The 16,620-nt window shown below is 45.4% G+C and overlaps 1 protein-coding gene across 2 annotated transcripts in view; it reads right to left on the bottom strand.

The window, feature by feature from the left end:
- Positions 1-16,620, bottom strand: part of ADA (adenosine deaminase) — a 99,463-nt gene that overhangs the window by 41,860 nt on the left and 40,983 nt on the right. The window lies entirely within an intron of this gene.

Genomic DNA, 16,620 nt, shown 5'->3' with positions numbered 1-16,620 from the left:
TGCATGTCTGCATTCCAGAAGCCATAATATTTGTATCATTGATGGAGCTGTGGGAGGCCTCGCTCTCTGCAGGATGAGCGGTAGCTTCCATTTTCGAGAACATGATGAAGTTCTGATCACTTTTTATTCCATTTTTTTGGAGAGTGGATCAACAAAAAAATAATTCAGGAATGTTTTTCTTAGTTTTTTTTTTACGCTCAGTATGCGGTAGAAGTGACATATTACTTGGATTCTGCAGGTCAGTACAAATAATAGAGGCACCCAATTGATATAGTTTTTGATATGTTTTAGTACGTTTTGCACAATACAACAAAGAATTGTATCGCTGCCCTCACAGACCTATGACATTTTTACTTTTCTGTTGACGGAGTTGTGGGAGGGCTTGTTTTTTGCAGGACGAGCTGTAGTTATTAAAAGGTACCATTTTGTGGTTCATAGAACTTTCTGATCGGTTATTATTTTGGGGTCCCCTTCCTCATATCTAGCAGCAGTATCTAAGGGGTTAAATGGCTGGGATTGGAGTTAACTCAGATCCTGTCTGTCTTAAATGGAGCCTGGCTGTCAGATAACAGAATTCCTGCTTTTCCTGATGTGGGACACCCATACCGCAAAATAGCGCTTGCAGCGAAAGAGAGCCTAACAGTGGCTGCCATAAATAGGGTGTATGGGTGGTCACTAAAGGGTCGGAGAAGACAATCGTATGCCAGAGTAAGTACAAGCACTCCATCTTTACTGAACAGGACTGCAAATACAGCAACACAAAAAATAAGGGTTGCAGTCACTTTTGAGAAGGCTCTATACTCTTAATGGTTGCAGTTACACACAAGGTGACACTTTTACTTATACTCTTTAGTAAAAGTTTGTGATATACAACAATTTTGTAACCTTCTACCTCTAACTTCTGTTCACTTTACAAGAGTTCCCACCAGCGACCACGTTACATCACACTGGCTCAACTATTCCCTCAACTCCTACTGCCTGTCCACCGGTCTTTGCTCACCCTTATCTAGGCCCTGACAATGAATGGCTTCACACCTTCTATTTCCTTCTAAGTACATGCCATCTTAGTTATAGAACGCTTTGCAATTGGATCAAATAGCTCACACCTCAGGCACACAGATCCACACTGCAGCTCCTAAATCCTTAGTAGTTCAGTGTGCTTGTGTCACTATTTCTGGAGACTAGTTGTCCACGAGTCCTGGTGACCTGGTGGTTATGCCTATATATTATTGGCTTGGTAGTGGTATAAATCCCTACCCTAATACTTGAGAAGACCATTCCCTTAGAAGAAAGTTGTGTCCAGTAGCGCAATGACCATTCTCAACAGCCCAATGGTGTGTCTAGTCCGTGGTGAACCAGTGGTGTGATGCCAGTCTTCTAGCGCTGTCAGTCAGGCTGTCTCTGGTGACCCAGTTGTGGTAGGACCAGAGATGTAACTTGAAGCTGCTGGACCCCAGTGCAGAATCTGGAACTGGGCCCCCAACTATAAAGCTTAATTGATAGTATTGGTTTGCAATATGGGGAAGAGAAACTTTATGGACCCCTTAGGGTTCCTGTGCCCAGGTGCGACCGCACCCTCTGCACCCCCTATACTTATGCCCCTGCCTGGTGACAGAAGGCAGCAATATCCACCAACCTAATATAGTAAAGACCTAAAGCATACAATTGTATCTTGCCCTAAAGGACACATTCTTCTGCCGATGTCCAAGGCCAACAGTTGACAGCATAAAACATCTGCTTACTAAACAGATCTCCACCCACAACAAGGAACGAAAGAAGAAATATTGTGCAATCACATGAGATAGAGTGAAACTAATCATCGCTTTCAGCACATGTTTAGAGAACAACCACAGGACGGCTGTAACACACTGGATCCCGATAAGAAAAACTGCAAATGTAGCAAGTATTCAGAACGTATTAATAGTCAGCTTAAAGCAGGGGCGGATGGGGACGTGAAAGGGGCCCTGGAAAGCAATCTAGAAGTGTCGGCACTCAGCAATATAGAGGATGCAGAGAATCTTCAACAAAATCCACAACAAATCTGCATGTAACATGAGGGTTTCACCACCAATTTGGAATTACGGCAAAATCCATAGTGAACAACTCATGCGATTGTAGAAAACAGAAGCTTTATTGTATTTTATTAACTTATTCTGTATATTTTTACTTAAAAAACCCTCTTCTGCTCTGCATCTAGATGAAGACATTGCTAGGGAAATAACAGCTTGGCAGTAGAGGGCGCTCCAGCTGTGCCTGCACTGTTTTCTATAATGCAGCTGCAGACACAGCTGTCCCCATTCTTATGAAATGAAGCCTGCTTTCTATATTTCATTCATTCTTCTCTGCCCACATCTGTCCCCAGAGCCGTGCTTAGTATTTCTCTTCTGTCTCCGCTGCTGTTTCCCCAAGTAGCGCACTGAATATGAAGAAGCCATTCTATGCTGCAGATGGCTTCTCTCCTTATCAGCGCTCTTTCCCCAATGGACTCAATGCACTATCAGGGCTCTCAGTGCATCGAGTGTACAGTACTATTTGTCACCACCCGAAGCACTGACACCCTGAGGCTGGGATCACACACAAACGAAATCCCGCGAAAATTTCACAGAATGAGATTTCCACAGGAGAAATGTAGCTTCAAAACCCGCCTCCTTTCACTGCGGATTTTGGAGTGACTTCGCCGCCTGTATTCCGCTGCGGCCATCTATGCCCATACATGAAAGAAGCTGCCGCAGAAACAATGAAAGAATTGGCATGCTGCATCTTTGAATTCTGTGCGGCATGTCAATTTCAGTGCGGCTGGGCTGCAACGGGTCAGCCGCAGCAGGTGAACGAGATTTTTGAAAATCTCGTCCACTTTGCTGACTAATCCTGGGATAAAAAGCGGCAGGCGGAATTTCCGTGTAGAAGGTCTGCACGGAAATTCCGCGGCAATTACGACCCGTGTGAACCCAGCCTGACAATGCACCAGGTCTGGTTTTGGTATTGCATCTATGTATGGAGGTCAGTTTGTGCTGAGCTCTTCTCGGGCCGTATTTATGTTATGAGTTTGGTTCTGGTGCTGTATTTATGCTTTGAGCTTGACTCTGGTACAGTATGTATTCACTGAGCTCCTCTGGTGTGGGTATGCTGCTAGGTCTCAGCCTAGAAGTGCAATATAAATAAATGTATAGTTTTTTTCTTATCATGGGGGCGCCAAAGTGAATTCTGTACAGGGTGCAATCTAATCGATGATCGGCACTGGTGGTGATTATTTTTGAAACAAAAAACAGGGCCTGGGAACCCGTGGATCCGAAAGACAATGGCAGAAAAGATGGAAAGCAGGCAATTTAACTCCCCGTTTCTAGTCCCTAAAGAATATTCAATCCCCGTACCAAAGGGTCACTGTAAATATTAGGGTTCACCTTGGTGGATATATCAGGGGTTGTTCCATCTGTCTTATTAGGACATATGGACGTCATAGCAGTCTGGTGCTGGTGAACACGTTTATTTGATTGGGAGCCATGTTTCACTTATTTCCCCTGCGGCAGCTCTTGCTGTATAATAGTTGTGACGTAACTTCCTCCCCTCTAGTGATATCCCCTGCAGGCAGCACATACAGCAGTATTACATGATGCCCATTCAGACAAAGCTTCTTGGGTAGCGGCTCTCCGTTCTAATAAAAGGGAGCAAACCAAGCGAGGGCGCCCCCATGACACATATGATTGCCAGCGCAGTGGTTCAGAAGCTGTTGAGAAATGTCAACTCCCAGCGCCCCCCGAGAGCTGAACAGATGGCAAGCCACAGATTGCAGACCACGGCCCTAGGGTTTATGGAGATGGGTGTCCCAGCTATTCACTAAGGCCAGGGGATGCATCTGCAATGGTTCTCAGGCCTGAAGATGCGTCTGCAAGCGTCTACTGAAAAACAAATACACATTAGTGAGTGATTTACAGGGCTTCAAACTAGCTATATACATAGGCAATGGCATGTATACACATTGTTACCATTGTATGTAGATATGGTGTTTGCATGCAGAGTATTGGAGTCACATGACTGTTAATTAATGTTCCTGTAAATCATTTACTGTCTGTTCCTCTTCTGGTAATTAGTCCAAGTTATTAAGTTTCCAGTAATTTTCTGCTTCTTACAGATCTCTGGTTTCTCAGATGCAAAACTGAACTTCCTGTAAGCTCCTCTTAGATTTAATTAAGCAATGTGACAGTATACACTGAATGGCCACTTTATTATAGACCCCCGCTTTCACAGTCAGCGTTTTCCTGTATGAAAATTATCCCGGGACCCCGAAGTGCAGCATAAAAATCACAAGTTTTCTGTGGATCAGTTTCAGTGTAAAACCACATTAGACGGGAAAATCCAGCAATCTGAGAGACTTCCAACGAAGTCTGATCATCGGTGCTGGACTAGCCTGCGCCAAGATGTCACTGCCAACCTTGTGGGGTTATCTTGTAGAATGGTAGGGAGAGTATACCAAGAATGGTGTGATCAAGGAATAATATCCAGCGAATGGGGATATTGTGGACAGAAACAAGGTGTTACTGAAAGGGGTCAGAGGAGGATGTCAGGAATCGTCAAAAGACAAAGAGGAGCTGCACAGTCAGGCAACACTGGTGCTTCATCTAATGTGTCTGAATGCACAACTCGTCGTTCCTGAGCCCTGGTGGGCTATAACAGCAGATGACCAGTTCCAGCACCACTGTGTCTAAGAGAAACAGAAAGTGTCCAGTGGGCAAAGGAGCTTAAGAATCAGATCACTGAGCAGTGCAAAAATATCTCCTGGTCAGATAGATTTAGATTTCCGTTGCACCGTACTGATGGGAGGTCATAATTTGGCACAAGCAGCATGAATCGCTGACCCCTTCCTGTCAGCTGGTCAGAACATGTTGGGACCTTCATCTAATTTATGATCACTACAAGAAGCTTCCTTGTCCACAGGGGCCGATATTCCTGTAGAACCTAGTGGAATCTACGCCATGACAAATTGCTGCGGTTGTGAAGGCCAAAGGAGTCCAACGCTCTACTAGATGGGGTTTCTAATAAAATGGCCAATCCATGTAATATACTCCATAACAGACGTGAGGGCTATATAGTCGGGGTCCTGTGTTGGGGCTCCTCCTTGCAAAACAATAAAGCCTGGCTGGCAGCAGCATACTGACATCTCTGGTCCAAAGACATTATACTGAGCAGTGCTATTATTTGGCCATACTGTACTTTAGCACTCTTACACGTTGACTGTATGATGTGGTTGCTTGGCCCCCTAAAGCAGCATTATTTAAGGACTGTAGGATTATTTCACTTAGCATGGTCTGGTGGCTTTATTTATATACTGTATGATACGGTTGTTTTGCACTGTATGGCAGTAGGATTTGGGCAACATAATCTAGGCAGCATTTCTCTCTATTTTCCATGCAGAAAAAGTTAAAGACTTTGAGTCGTCCCCGAGTGATGATGTCACCATATGGTCAAGGCCTCCGATTGTGTATCTCATGAGAAAGTGACAAGCAAGTCTGGTCTTAACTATACTGTAGACAAAGACCAACAGTGTCCTCACAGAGTGTGTATATAGCATAAAGGAAGGTGATAATATACCGTTATCGAGCGCCCAATGTAAATACTTGTTATTTGCTCTTGTGATAAGTGGAGTCATTTGGCAGGAGAGAACGAAATACAAGGTCTCACCATACAGGTTCCTGCACTGACCATGGTGGACTCCCGTACATCATACTTATACGTAGAGGGGGCTCAATTCCAAAAAGTGGGGCCTCCTCAGGGTTCATGTCATCATACCTCACCATCTCCGGAGAAGACGACTTATCATCCTCATCCTTTTGTAGAAGACATGTCGCATTAACTTCCAGATATCTACATAGCGGTTGTTGAAACGAAGGACCCTTGTTATTCAGTTAATGGGGCAGAATGACTTAGACATGAGTTTTGCACGTAGGTCTAAGTGTGACAAATGTATTAGGAGGCAGAAGCCCTTTATAGATTTTTCGCTTCTTTCACGTCGTTCATGAATCAAATCAGAAATCTACAATATCTGGAGTAGATTTCAGCTACAATGACACCACTTTCTGGCATAAATTTGAGTTAATGTGATGGGCCACAAGCGTCCATGTCTAAGCCTCACCCACTTTTTCTTTTTTTAAAGGTGGCAAGGCAGGTGTAAACTTTGAAAACTTCGCAATTCTTGGGACTTACGCCAAAATTGTGACTTTTATGTAAAGGGCTACTCTAAAGGGTTAAAAGATTGCAATGGTAATGAACTGTGAGATGCCCCAAAATCTGAGCCAAAGTTCAGCATATCAGAACAGAGCATGCCTCAAGGACATTTTCTGAATGGCTAAAGCTCCCAGATAAAAGACAATTTTTGGTGCGCCACAGCTACAGAGAGTGTGCAGTGTATGAAATGAGCTACTGCCTGCGAGTGATAGCAGCAGCAGGAATGCAGAGCCTGTGTTTGAAGGTGCTATTTGGAGACGGCAGTGAGTGAGTGCTACGAGTTGAACCAGAGACTGCTTGGTGCCAGCTGCCTAGAGCCTGAGAGTAGAAACCGGCTGCACCATTACCCCCAGTCAGTGAGGCATCTGAAATCCGATCAAAAGCAAACACAACTGGAAGTGAGACCGGCCTCAACTCTAATACTTGGTGTGTACAGAGTAGGGACATATGCAACCGGTTCATTGGTTTCTAAGAGAACATTGTTTAATAAATTGAATTGCCTGTAGTTACACAGACGTGAGAGCCCATATAACAGAAACCTAGTGATGGGAGTTTCAACACACTGTTTTTAATAGACCGCCTTGATAATAGCAGAGTGCTAATCCTTTTCAGGATGAACTGTGTTGTTATGTGAACTGTATTTGTGTGCTACAGAACAAATCTTTGTTTAGCATTATTGATCCTATGCTTGCGGAACGATTCTACATTGTGTATAATGTATTATTAATCCTAACATTAGTCAGCATTAGGTGAATCTATGGTGAAAATTACTTACTTACTTGTAATTATACCACCATTCACTTGCAGTCCTCTGTTCTTAAATAAATATTGCATATGTTTTATATGCCTTCTGCTGCATCGTATCCTGAATCTGCATTGTAACACCAACAACTGCGATATTTATACCAGAATTTTGGTAAAACGATGCCCACTATGGCAGATATTTTGTAGCGTATGGCTCTTTAATGAACAATGTCCTGATGTCCCCATATTAATTTGCTACCATAGTCTGTAACGTTAAGCACCCTGGTCAAGGCAGAGTGGTTTGTTGCTGCCCCCTGATGCCAAGCAGCAGTGGCACGTGCCCTGTAAGCCCCCATCTGCCCCCTACGCAGAGCGGGATTCCAATTATGTGCTTGCAGCTGCAGACAATGCAATTTAGTGATCTCAGCAGCATCCGAAGAATCTGCCGGCTCTGTAGCAACAGTAAGGTTGTGTAGTAATAACTGTGCAGAGATTTATGCTGGACAATGCGGACATATTAATAAGACCACCTGCCGGAAAGACTTCGAGATTATGAAATTCTTACTATGCTTGGAACTGGAACTCATCAATGTGATAGATATGATGACATCATTAAAAACTCCAAACGTGCCCCCCACCTCTTCTTCTCTCCCCACCTCTCTTCCCGTGCCCTCCAAAACCTTGCTGCCATCTCCTACCAATTACCAGCTAGAGTAGGACCATAAGTGTTGATGGTGAGTATAATTGACACCGCCAGTCCTCTTAGTTGTATTGGACAACAGCACTGATTTTTTGCAACTGAAGTCTAATTGCAGAGCATTGATCAGTTATATCCATGCGTACTGTTGTATCTTGTCTCCACCAGAAGAATGGGCGGAGACAAGCTGCACGCCCACAATTTGATTGGCTGTGACAGAGAATGGGTCCAGGCTGTCTCTGCTGATACCCTGTCGGTGTCCCATGTGTTCTTCGAACTCTGCTGTCGTACTTTCCCTGGCAATCTTCTTCCCTTGCAGCTTCGGCGCTGCGAGTTTCCTCCCTCCCCCTCCACTGCATTTCCCCGCTGTGAATATCCCCGCCCGGCAACCCCTGAAGGCAACCTCTAGCTCCGCTCTGACACCCCCCCAACCCCCCCCGAGTGAAATCACAGCAAAACAGCGATTTTGACGACGCTGTGTGTGAAAGCGGCCTTAGGGGACGTTCAAATGTAGCAAAAATTCTGCAGACTTTCTGCATAGAGAGGCTCGCTGGTTGGCCGCATATTTTCCAGCATGACCTGCCAACCAATCTAAAAATAAATAAGAAAAAAAGTGCCTCCATAGTGCAGAAATCACCAAAATAGATGATTAAATATTTAGTGCAATGTGCTCACCTGGGAGCGCTAGTGGAGAGGCGCTAGATGGAGGATGCAGTTCATCAATGCAATGATGTAGGGAAAAACGGAGTAGCGGCGCTGCGGTCTTTAATCAGTGCAGCCAAAAGGAATCAAGGGTAATCGTTATTGGGGCGGTGCGGACAGACGTCTTCGTCAGGCCAAATTACAAGAGCAGAAGAATGAAGAACATTTAAATACATAGGTGGGAAAAAGCAGAGAGTCTGACCTAAAGGGTGACGAACATCACCGACCCCACGTGCCGGCGATCACTGCATGCGCAAAAATATAAATATTTGGAGTTTTTGATACATAAAATATCTTATAGGGTAATAAATAAAATAATTGTGTATATGACTCCCTCTCAAATAGGCCCCACAATGCACTGCAGGCCACAGGAAATTCCACACCAGAATCTGAAGGCTTCCTGCGGATTTTGAAGCATGGCTTAAAACATACCTCATCAAAATCCTCATCAAAATCCGCAGCGAGACGTCCAGATTTGGGAGTGGGATTCAGCAGCTGCGGATTTGGCTGCGCCCTGTGGCGTAATTCTGACCCGTGTGAAAGGTCCCTATAATCTACACATTTATCCTGTTCATTCCAAATATATATTGCAGAGGAAAATTGTTATACTTTTACTTCTGTGGCGTATATGTTCATTCCACTATTAACAGTATATATAGCCTGTTCATTCACGTCTACTAGGCATTGGGAAATTACCAGCCGTCTTCTTATATGGAATATCTGCTCATTCCGCTATAAACGACACATCTATCAGAGACGGACTCCGCTGCGGGCTCCCGCATGTGGAATCCGGCTCTGCCATGTGCAGGCGGCCTAATGGCTCCTCAGGCCTACACTTAGGCAAGCTCACACGGGCGTTCGGCAAAGAGCTGCGCTTTTGATCGTGGTGCTTTGCCGTAATTTACCTTTGTTTTCGTCCGCAGCATTGATGAGGTGCGCTAAATGCCGAAAAATACAACAGACTCCGCTCGAATATCACGGCGCTTTCCAGCTCCATGATTGAGTGCCTGTCTGAGAGGCTCCATTGAAAACAATGGGAGCGTTAAACCGCGATTACCACGGCGCTGAAAACGTATGTAACACATAAATTTAGCTGATTCATACATTATAACGGGATGATCACTTCTATCTATACCTGGCAGCCATCTTAGCCGATATACCAGCTTTTCCGTTTCACCCACAAAACTCAAAAATTGGTCATTCTAACACAGATCCGCACTATGATGCTCGCCTTCCTAAGGGCTCGTGTCCACGGACGGTTTTTCACCGTGTATTATGTATTATGCGCTGCACGGCCGCAGTGAATGGAGTCAGTGAAAGTCAGTGGGCTTTCATTCCATTCATCCATGCACATGTTTGTGTAGAAACTGCGTATCAATGCGCATAAGAAATAGATCGCAGCATAGTCTATGTCTCCGCGTCCTACGCAGCGCGAACCTTATACATTCCTATAGGCAGTGTATGCAACGCTGTCCATGCGCGATATATTGCGTATTGGCGCCGATTCATACACAACCCCGATATAAAACAGAGCGGGGAATTAAAAAAAAAAAAAAGCGTCACACCTCACATGAGCCCGTGCCTGAGATATGCAGACATGCGCAGCGCATTCGCAGCCGTACGCAGGCTCTGCCGGCCGTGGACATGAGGCCTAAGAACTATGTACATTCTGTCGCCTGTATAGAAGTATATACTGCCACCCTCATCCGGCTAATACAAGGTCCATCTAATCCTGTTGTCATTACCGATAACATCTTTCCACAGCCCAGCAGGCCCGTCGCCCATAGCAACCAATCACAGCGCAGCTTTCATTTTTCCACAGCAGCTTGAGGAATGTAAGCTGCGTTCTGATTGGTTGCTATGGGTGACCAGGCCTGGGCGACTGATTGAGATATCTTAATTATTCACCACATTTTTGGTTGAATTTTAATCAGCTCTCCAGAATTACAGGTGAAGGAAGTAGAGCGGAGCAAGTAGCCACAAGCATGGCTGCCCTGTAATTATGTTATCTAACGCTGCTGTATAATTCACCATAGATGAATTCATTATAATGTAACATTAACCCCTGCTCAGCCAAACTCCACCGTAGCGCACAACATGGGCAGCTGAAGCAGAGCCCAATGTGTTATTTAAAGGGGGATTCCTAGAATATCATGTTTCATCAATCCATAGGAAAGACCCTTTACGCCTCTTTCACACAGGCGATCACGTTTTTTTACCGCGAAAATCAATAGGAGTTTCTAATGTTAAAAACGCATCACACCGCACAAAAATCGTAAGTTCGTGCCATGCAATAACCAAGGAGGCTCCATAGGGATACATGGGCTACAAAAAATCGCGACAAGATAGAGCATGCTGAGGGGTTTTTTCTCTCTCGCAAGATAGCATCAGAGAAAACATCTGTAATGTGAAGGAACCCATTGGAAAGCATGGGATTCACATACGTGGTTTTTTATTGCACTATCGCATCACGGCAAAATTGCGCGATTTTGTTGCCCGTGTGAAAGCGACATTAAAGGTACGTTCACGCAATCCGGAATTTGTGCAGATTTTGACGCTGATCTGCAGCAGACTTCACTCCTTCAATAGAAAGGGTGAAATGATCCATGGATCTACGTCAAAAACCAGATCCATCCCAAAATCTGCTCCAGGCGAAATTACCATAAGTTCGACTTTACAGGAGCGCAAGCACATTCGCACACGCCTCAGCGCAATGTATTTGCGCAGTGAATGAGGCTATTGTGCGCATATCAGCATATTTTTCCGCATTCTTTCTACCCACATGGCGTAAGCGGTAAACAAACGAACCGGTTGAAATGGCTAATGAGTTCCAGATGTTCTTTTTGCTGTGCAATTACGCAGCCTTTCACATATCTGCTTGCGTATTGCGTGTGCGTCGACGTCTATACCGAGCTTTGGTGTGCAAATCCGCAGAAAAATAGAACATGTTCTAGTTTATTTTGCGTGACCGAAGTGAGTAAAATACAGAAATGTGAACAAGCCCATTGAAATCAATGGGTTGTATTCTGTGTATTCTGCGCACAAATTTTGCAACCTATGGCTGTACTCCCACGGGTGAGCGCAATTTAGGTCAATGAAAAACTGACTATTTTCTGTGTGATTTTCATGCATTTGTGAAGTGGTTTTGCAATTTTCACTTGCGATTTGCATATCCGTTTTACACGCTGTACTTTTTTTCATGTGGTCCCCATCGTAGCACGTGTTAGACACGCATCGCACTCACATATATTTCCGATCCATTTTTTAGCGCTTCCATGACAAATAATGAGTAGTTCTTATAAAAGAATTGCACAAAAATACGACACGCAACGATTTTTCCAACTTGGACTCTCCGTCAATGAGAAAAATCGCTTGTGTGAATTAAGTCTTTAAGATGAATAGATTATTTTCCCGTGCAAATTTTGTCCATCTCGGAATCGATCGGAACTCAAGGGTACGTTCGCACATAGCGAAAATGCACAGTAAAATAGAACATGCTGCATTTTATTTTCCGCTCACAAATTACGCAATTCTGACCAGTTAATGTGAGCAAAACTGCGTATTTCAATGCATTTGATTGAACCGCGTATTACTGGGGATCCCATGCTCGCGGAGTCCGCAATTCAAATCCGGTTGTCTGAGACAAAGGGGTTCCCCAGTGTGTAAACATAATAAAGAGCTCATACTCAACGCTCCCCATTCGTCACCTGCTGCCTCTCCGGATCTCCGCTGTGCTGCTTTGCTTACAGGCTGCAGTCAGGCAGTGACATCCTGTAAACCTGCTGCTGCAGCCAATAACAAGCTTGAAGCTCTGATCGCTGAACTCTGGCATTGGCTGCAGCAGCCTGTTTATGGGACAACTCAGGCTGACTGTAGCCTGAAAACATGATGTCAGCCAGGGGCGTAACTATAGGGGGTGCAGGGGATGCGGTTGCACCTGGGCCCAGGAGCCTTAGGGGGCCCAATAGGCCTCTCTTCTTCATATTGGGAGCCCAGTACTATGAATAAAGCATTATAGTTGGGGGCCCTGTTACAGATTTTGCACCGGGGCCCAGAAGCTTTAAGTTACGCCTCTGATGTCAGCTGTAGGACCGGAGCCGCCAGCGGGGATCAAGTAGGAACAAGTATGAGCTCGACTGACTTTTCATTATGTTTACATACTGGGGGGCTGCTATGTTAAAAAAAACCCTCTTATCTCAGACAATCCCTTTAAGCATTACCCAGCATCAGTTCTGTGCTGAGTGTTCATTTAAAGGCATTGTCCAAAAACACTGCCACTCCTGATGAGGTGCGCTAAATGCCGAAAAATAGAACAGACTCTGCTTGAAAATCGCAGCGCAATCGAGTGCCTGTCTGAGAGACTCCACTGAAAACAATGAGCGCGTCGTACCGTGATATTTTCAGCGCCGCGGTAATCATGGAAAAAAGCACCTGGGCTCATGTCCTCGGACGTTTTTCCATCGCGTATTACGCATTATGCGTTGCGCAGCCGCGGTGAATGGAGTTAGTGAAAGTCAGTGGGCTTTCATTCATCCATGCACATGTGTGTGTAGAAACTGCGTATCAATGCGCATGAGCAATAGATCGCAGCATAATCTATGTCTCCGCGTCCTACGCAGCGCGAACCTTATACATTCCTATAGGCAGTGTTTGCAACACTGTCCATGCGCAATACATTGCGTATTGGCGCCTATTCATACGCAACCCCGATATAAAACAGAGCGGAGAATTTTTTTTAAAAAGCGTCACACCTCACATGACGACGTGCCTGAGATACGCAGACATGCGCAGCGCACTCGCAGCCGTACGTGGGCTCTGCCGGCCGTGGACATGAGGCCTAAGAACTATATACATTCTGTCGCCTGTATAGAAGTATATACTGCCACCCTCATCCGGCTAATACAAGGTCCATCTAATCCTGTTGTCATTACCGATAACCTCTTTCCACAGCCCAGCAGGCCGTCGCCCATAGCAACCAATCACAGCGCAGCTTTCATTTTTCCACAGCAGCTTGAGGAATGTAAGCTGCGTTCTGATTGGTTGCTATGGGTGGCCAGGCCTGGGCGACTGATAATTGAGATATCTTAATTATTCACCACATTTTTGGTTGAATTTTAATCAGTTCTCCAGAATTACAGGTGAAGGAAGTAGAGCGGAGCAAGTAGCCACAAGCATGGCTGCCCTGTAATTATGTTATGTAACGCCTATGTACATTATGTATTCCCCGGAGCGCCACGCGTCCCGCTGCTGTATAATTCACCATAGATGAATTCATTATAATGTAACATTAACCCCTGCTCAGCCAAACTCCACCGTAGCGCCCAACATGGGCAGCTGAAGCAGAGCCCAATGTGTTATTTAAAGGGGGATTCCTAGACTATCATGTTTTATCAATCCATTGAAAAACCCCTTTGCGCCTCTTTCACACATGTAATCGCGATTTTTTTATCGTGAAACTCAATAGGAGTTTCTAATGTTAAAAACGCATCACACCGCACAAAAATCGCAAGTTCGTGCCATGCAATAACCAAGGAGGCTCCATAGGGATACATGGGCTACAAAAAAATCGCAGCAAGAAAGAGAATGCTGCGGGGATGGGGGGGGGGGGGGGGTTCTCGCAAGATAGCATCAGAGAAAACATCTGTAATGTGAAGGAACCCATTGGAAAGCATGGGATTCACATACGTGTTTTTTTGCGCTATCGCATCACAGCAAAATTGTGCGATTTTGGTACGTTCACACATAGCGGAATTTGTGCAGATTTTGACGCGGATCTGCAGCAGACTTCACCCCTTTAATTGAAAGGGTGAAATGAGCCGAGGATCTACATCAAAAACCAGATCCATCCCAAAATCTGCTGCATGCGAATTGCGTATTGCGTGTGCGTTGACGTCTAGACCGAGCTTTAGTGTGCAAATACGCAGAAAAATAGAACATGTTCTATTTTATTTTGCGCGACCGAAGTGCGCTAAATACGGAAATGTCAACAAGCCCAATGAAATCAATGGGATGTATTCTACGTGTATTCTGCAGCCTAAGGCTCTATTCCCACGGGTGAGCGCAATTCTGGTCAATGAAAAACGACTAATTTCTGTGTGATTTTTATGCATTTGTGATGCTTTTGCAATTTTCACTTGCGATTTGCATCTCCGTTTTACATGTGTTTTTCACTATGCGCACTTTTATTCATGTGGTCCCCATCGTAGCACGTGTTAGACACGCACCGCATTCGCATGTAATTGTGATCCGTTTTTTTCACGCTTCCATGACAAATAATGAGTGATTCTTATAAAAGAATTGCACAAAAATACGCCAAGGAAACAATTTTTCCAACATGGACTATCGGTCCAAGAGAAAAATCGCTTGTGTGAATTAACTCATTGAGATGAATAGATTATTTTCCCGCGCAAATTCTGTCCATCTCGAAGTCGATCAAGCCGTAAAATATCCCGTGGTAATACAGCCTAGGCGTATGTTCGCACATAGCGAAAATGCTGCGGATTTTCCATGGCGACAAATCTGCAAGTGATTTCCGCCTGCGGCTCCTCTCATGCCGCAGTCCCTCACTGCAGCGCATGGGGCAGCCCTCACCCAGTATCCGCTACTAAGCGCCATGACCGCCAATCAAATGATGTGGACGTGAGCGCATCACCTGACTGGTGGCCACAGCGCTTAGTAGCGGTTCCCGGGAGAGCGCTGCTCCATGCGCTGCAGCGAGAGACTGCTGACTGCGAGGCGTGAGGTGCGGCGGGCTGAAATTAGTTGTGGAGCCAATTATGCAGATTTTGAGTCTGTTTTTGATATGAAAATGCTGCGGATTTTGCCGTGGAATTTACTGCATGGGCGGGACATCTGAACCCCAATGTCATGCAGCACCCCACTGCATTAAAGGTGTTCTCCGAAAAAGAGTCTTTTAGGTTGGGCTCACACAGCTGTAAGTGGAATCCGCTTGCGGAGACCCAGCTGCGAGCCCGGCCGTGACCCTGCGCATGGCCGCGAAATTGTACTGCACATGATTGCGTGTTCACACAGGCGGTCCTGCGCAGGACACCTCTTTTTTTGTTTATCTTTCTCACGCCGCTGCTCAGCGATTACATTGCGTATGGGCTGCGGGTATATCTGTGACTATAGAGAACAATGAGTTCTAGGTCACAGATATACACAGTAAGATAGAACATGCTGCGCTTTATTTTCCACTCACAGATTACGCAATTCTGACCAGCTAATGTGAGCGACACTGCGTAATTCAATGCATTTGATTGAACCGCATATTACTGGGGATCCCATGCTCGCAGCATCCGCAATACAAATCCGGTCGTGTGAGAGGGGGTTCCCCAGTGTGTAAACATAATATAGAGCTCATACTGAACGCTCCCCATTCGTCACCTGCTGCCTCTCCGGATCTCCGCTGTGCTGTTTTGCTTACAGGCTGCAGTCAGGCAGTGACATCCTGTAAACCTGCTGCTGCAGCCAATAACAAGCTCAAAGCTCTGATCGCTGAACTCTGGCATTGGCTGCAGCAGCCTGTTTATGGGACGAGTCAGGCTGACTGTAGCCTAAAAAAACATGATATCAGACAGAGGATCGGAGCCGCCAGCGGGGATCAATAGGAAGGAGTATGAGCTCTATGCACTTTTTATTATGTTAACATACTGGGGGAGCTGTTTTGTAAAAAAAAAAAACCCTCTTATCTCTTTAAGCATTACATAGTATTAGTTCTGTGCTAAGTGTTCATTTAAAGGCATTGTCCAAAAACACTGCCACTCCTTTCTGCAGGTTGTATGTGGTATTGCAGCTCAGCCCTATGCACGTCAATGGATCTAATCGCAATACCAGGCACAACCTGGGGGTGACGCCGTTTTTGGACGAAAGCAGCCATATTTTGTTTCCTCCTATCTCTTTCAGGCTGCATCATTTGCGGCATTGCAATCACTCTGAAGGGATTTTTTTCCCCATTTCCGAAAGTGAATCAACCAATGTAATGGAATCTGGTTCTCCGTGGTTTTTGCGATCGCTGTACACAGCTTGCAGTCCCTCCCATTGTACATTTTTCCTATGCCGCAGACACTAGCGCCAATTTTATAGAAAGCCAATGAATTAAGGAGAATGTATAGAGTGGCTGGAGCAAAGCCCAAGGCAGCAACAGGGAGGACATGCAAACTGAATGCAGATGTTGCTGCGGCTGGAAGCCACCCCCAAGGGATGCTGCTGATCCTCCAGAGCGAGCCTGGGGTCCACAGCAGGACCTCTCCCCCCAT

This window comes from Eleutherodactylus coqui, chromosome 13, assembly GCF_035609145.1.
Source record: "Eleutherodactylus coqui strain aEleCoq1 chromosome 13, aEleCoq1.hap1, whole genome shotgun sequence".
Lineage (NCBI taxonomy): Eukaryota > Metazoa > Chordata > Amphibia > Anura > Eleutherodactylidae > Eleutherodactylus > Eleutherodactylus coqui.
The sequence above is the reverse complement of the archived record's forward strand: the minus strand, read 5'-3'. Positions and strand labels throughout refer to the sequence as shown.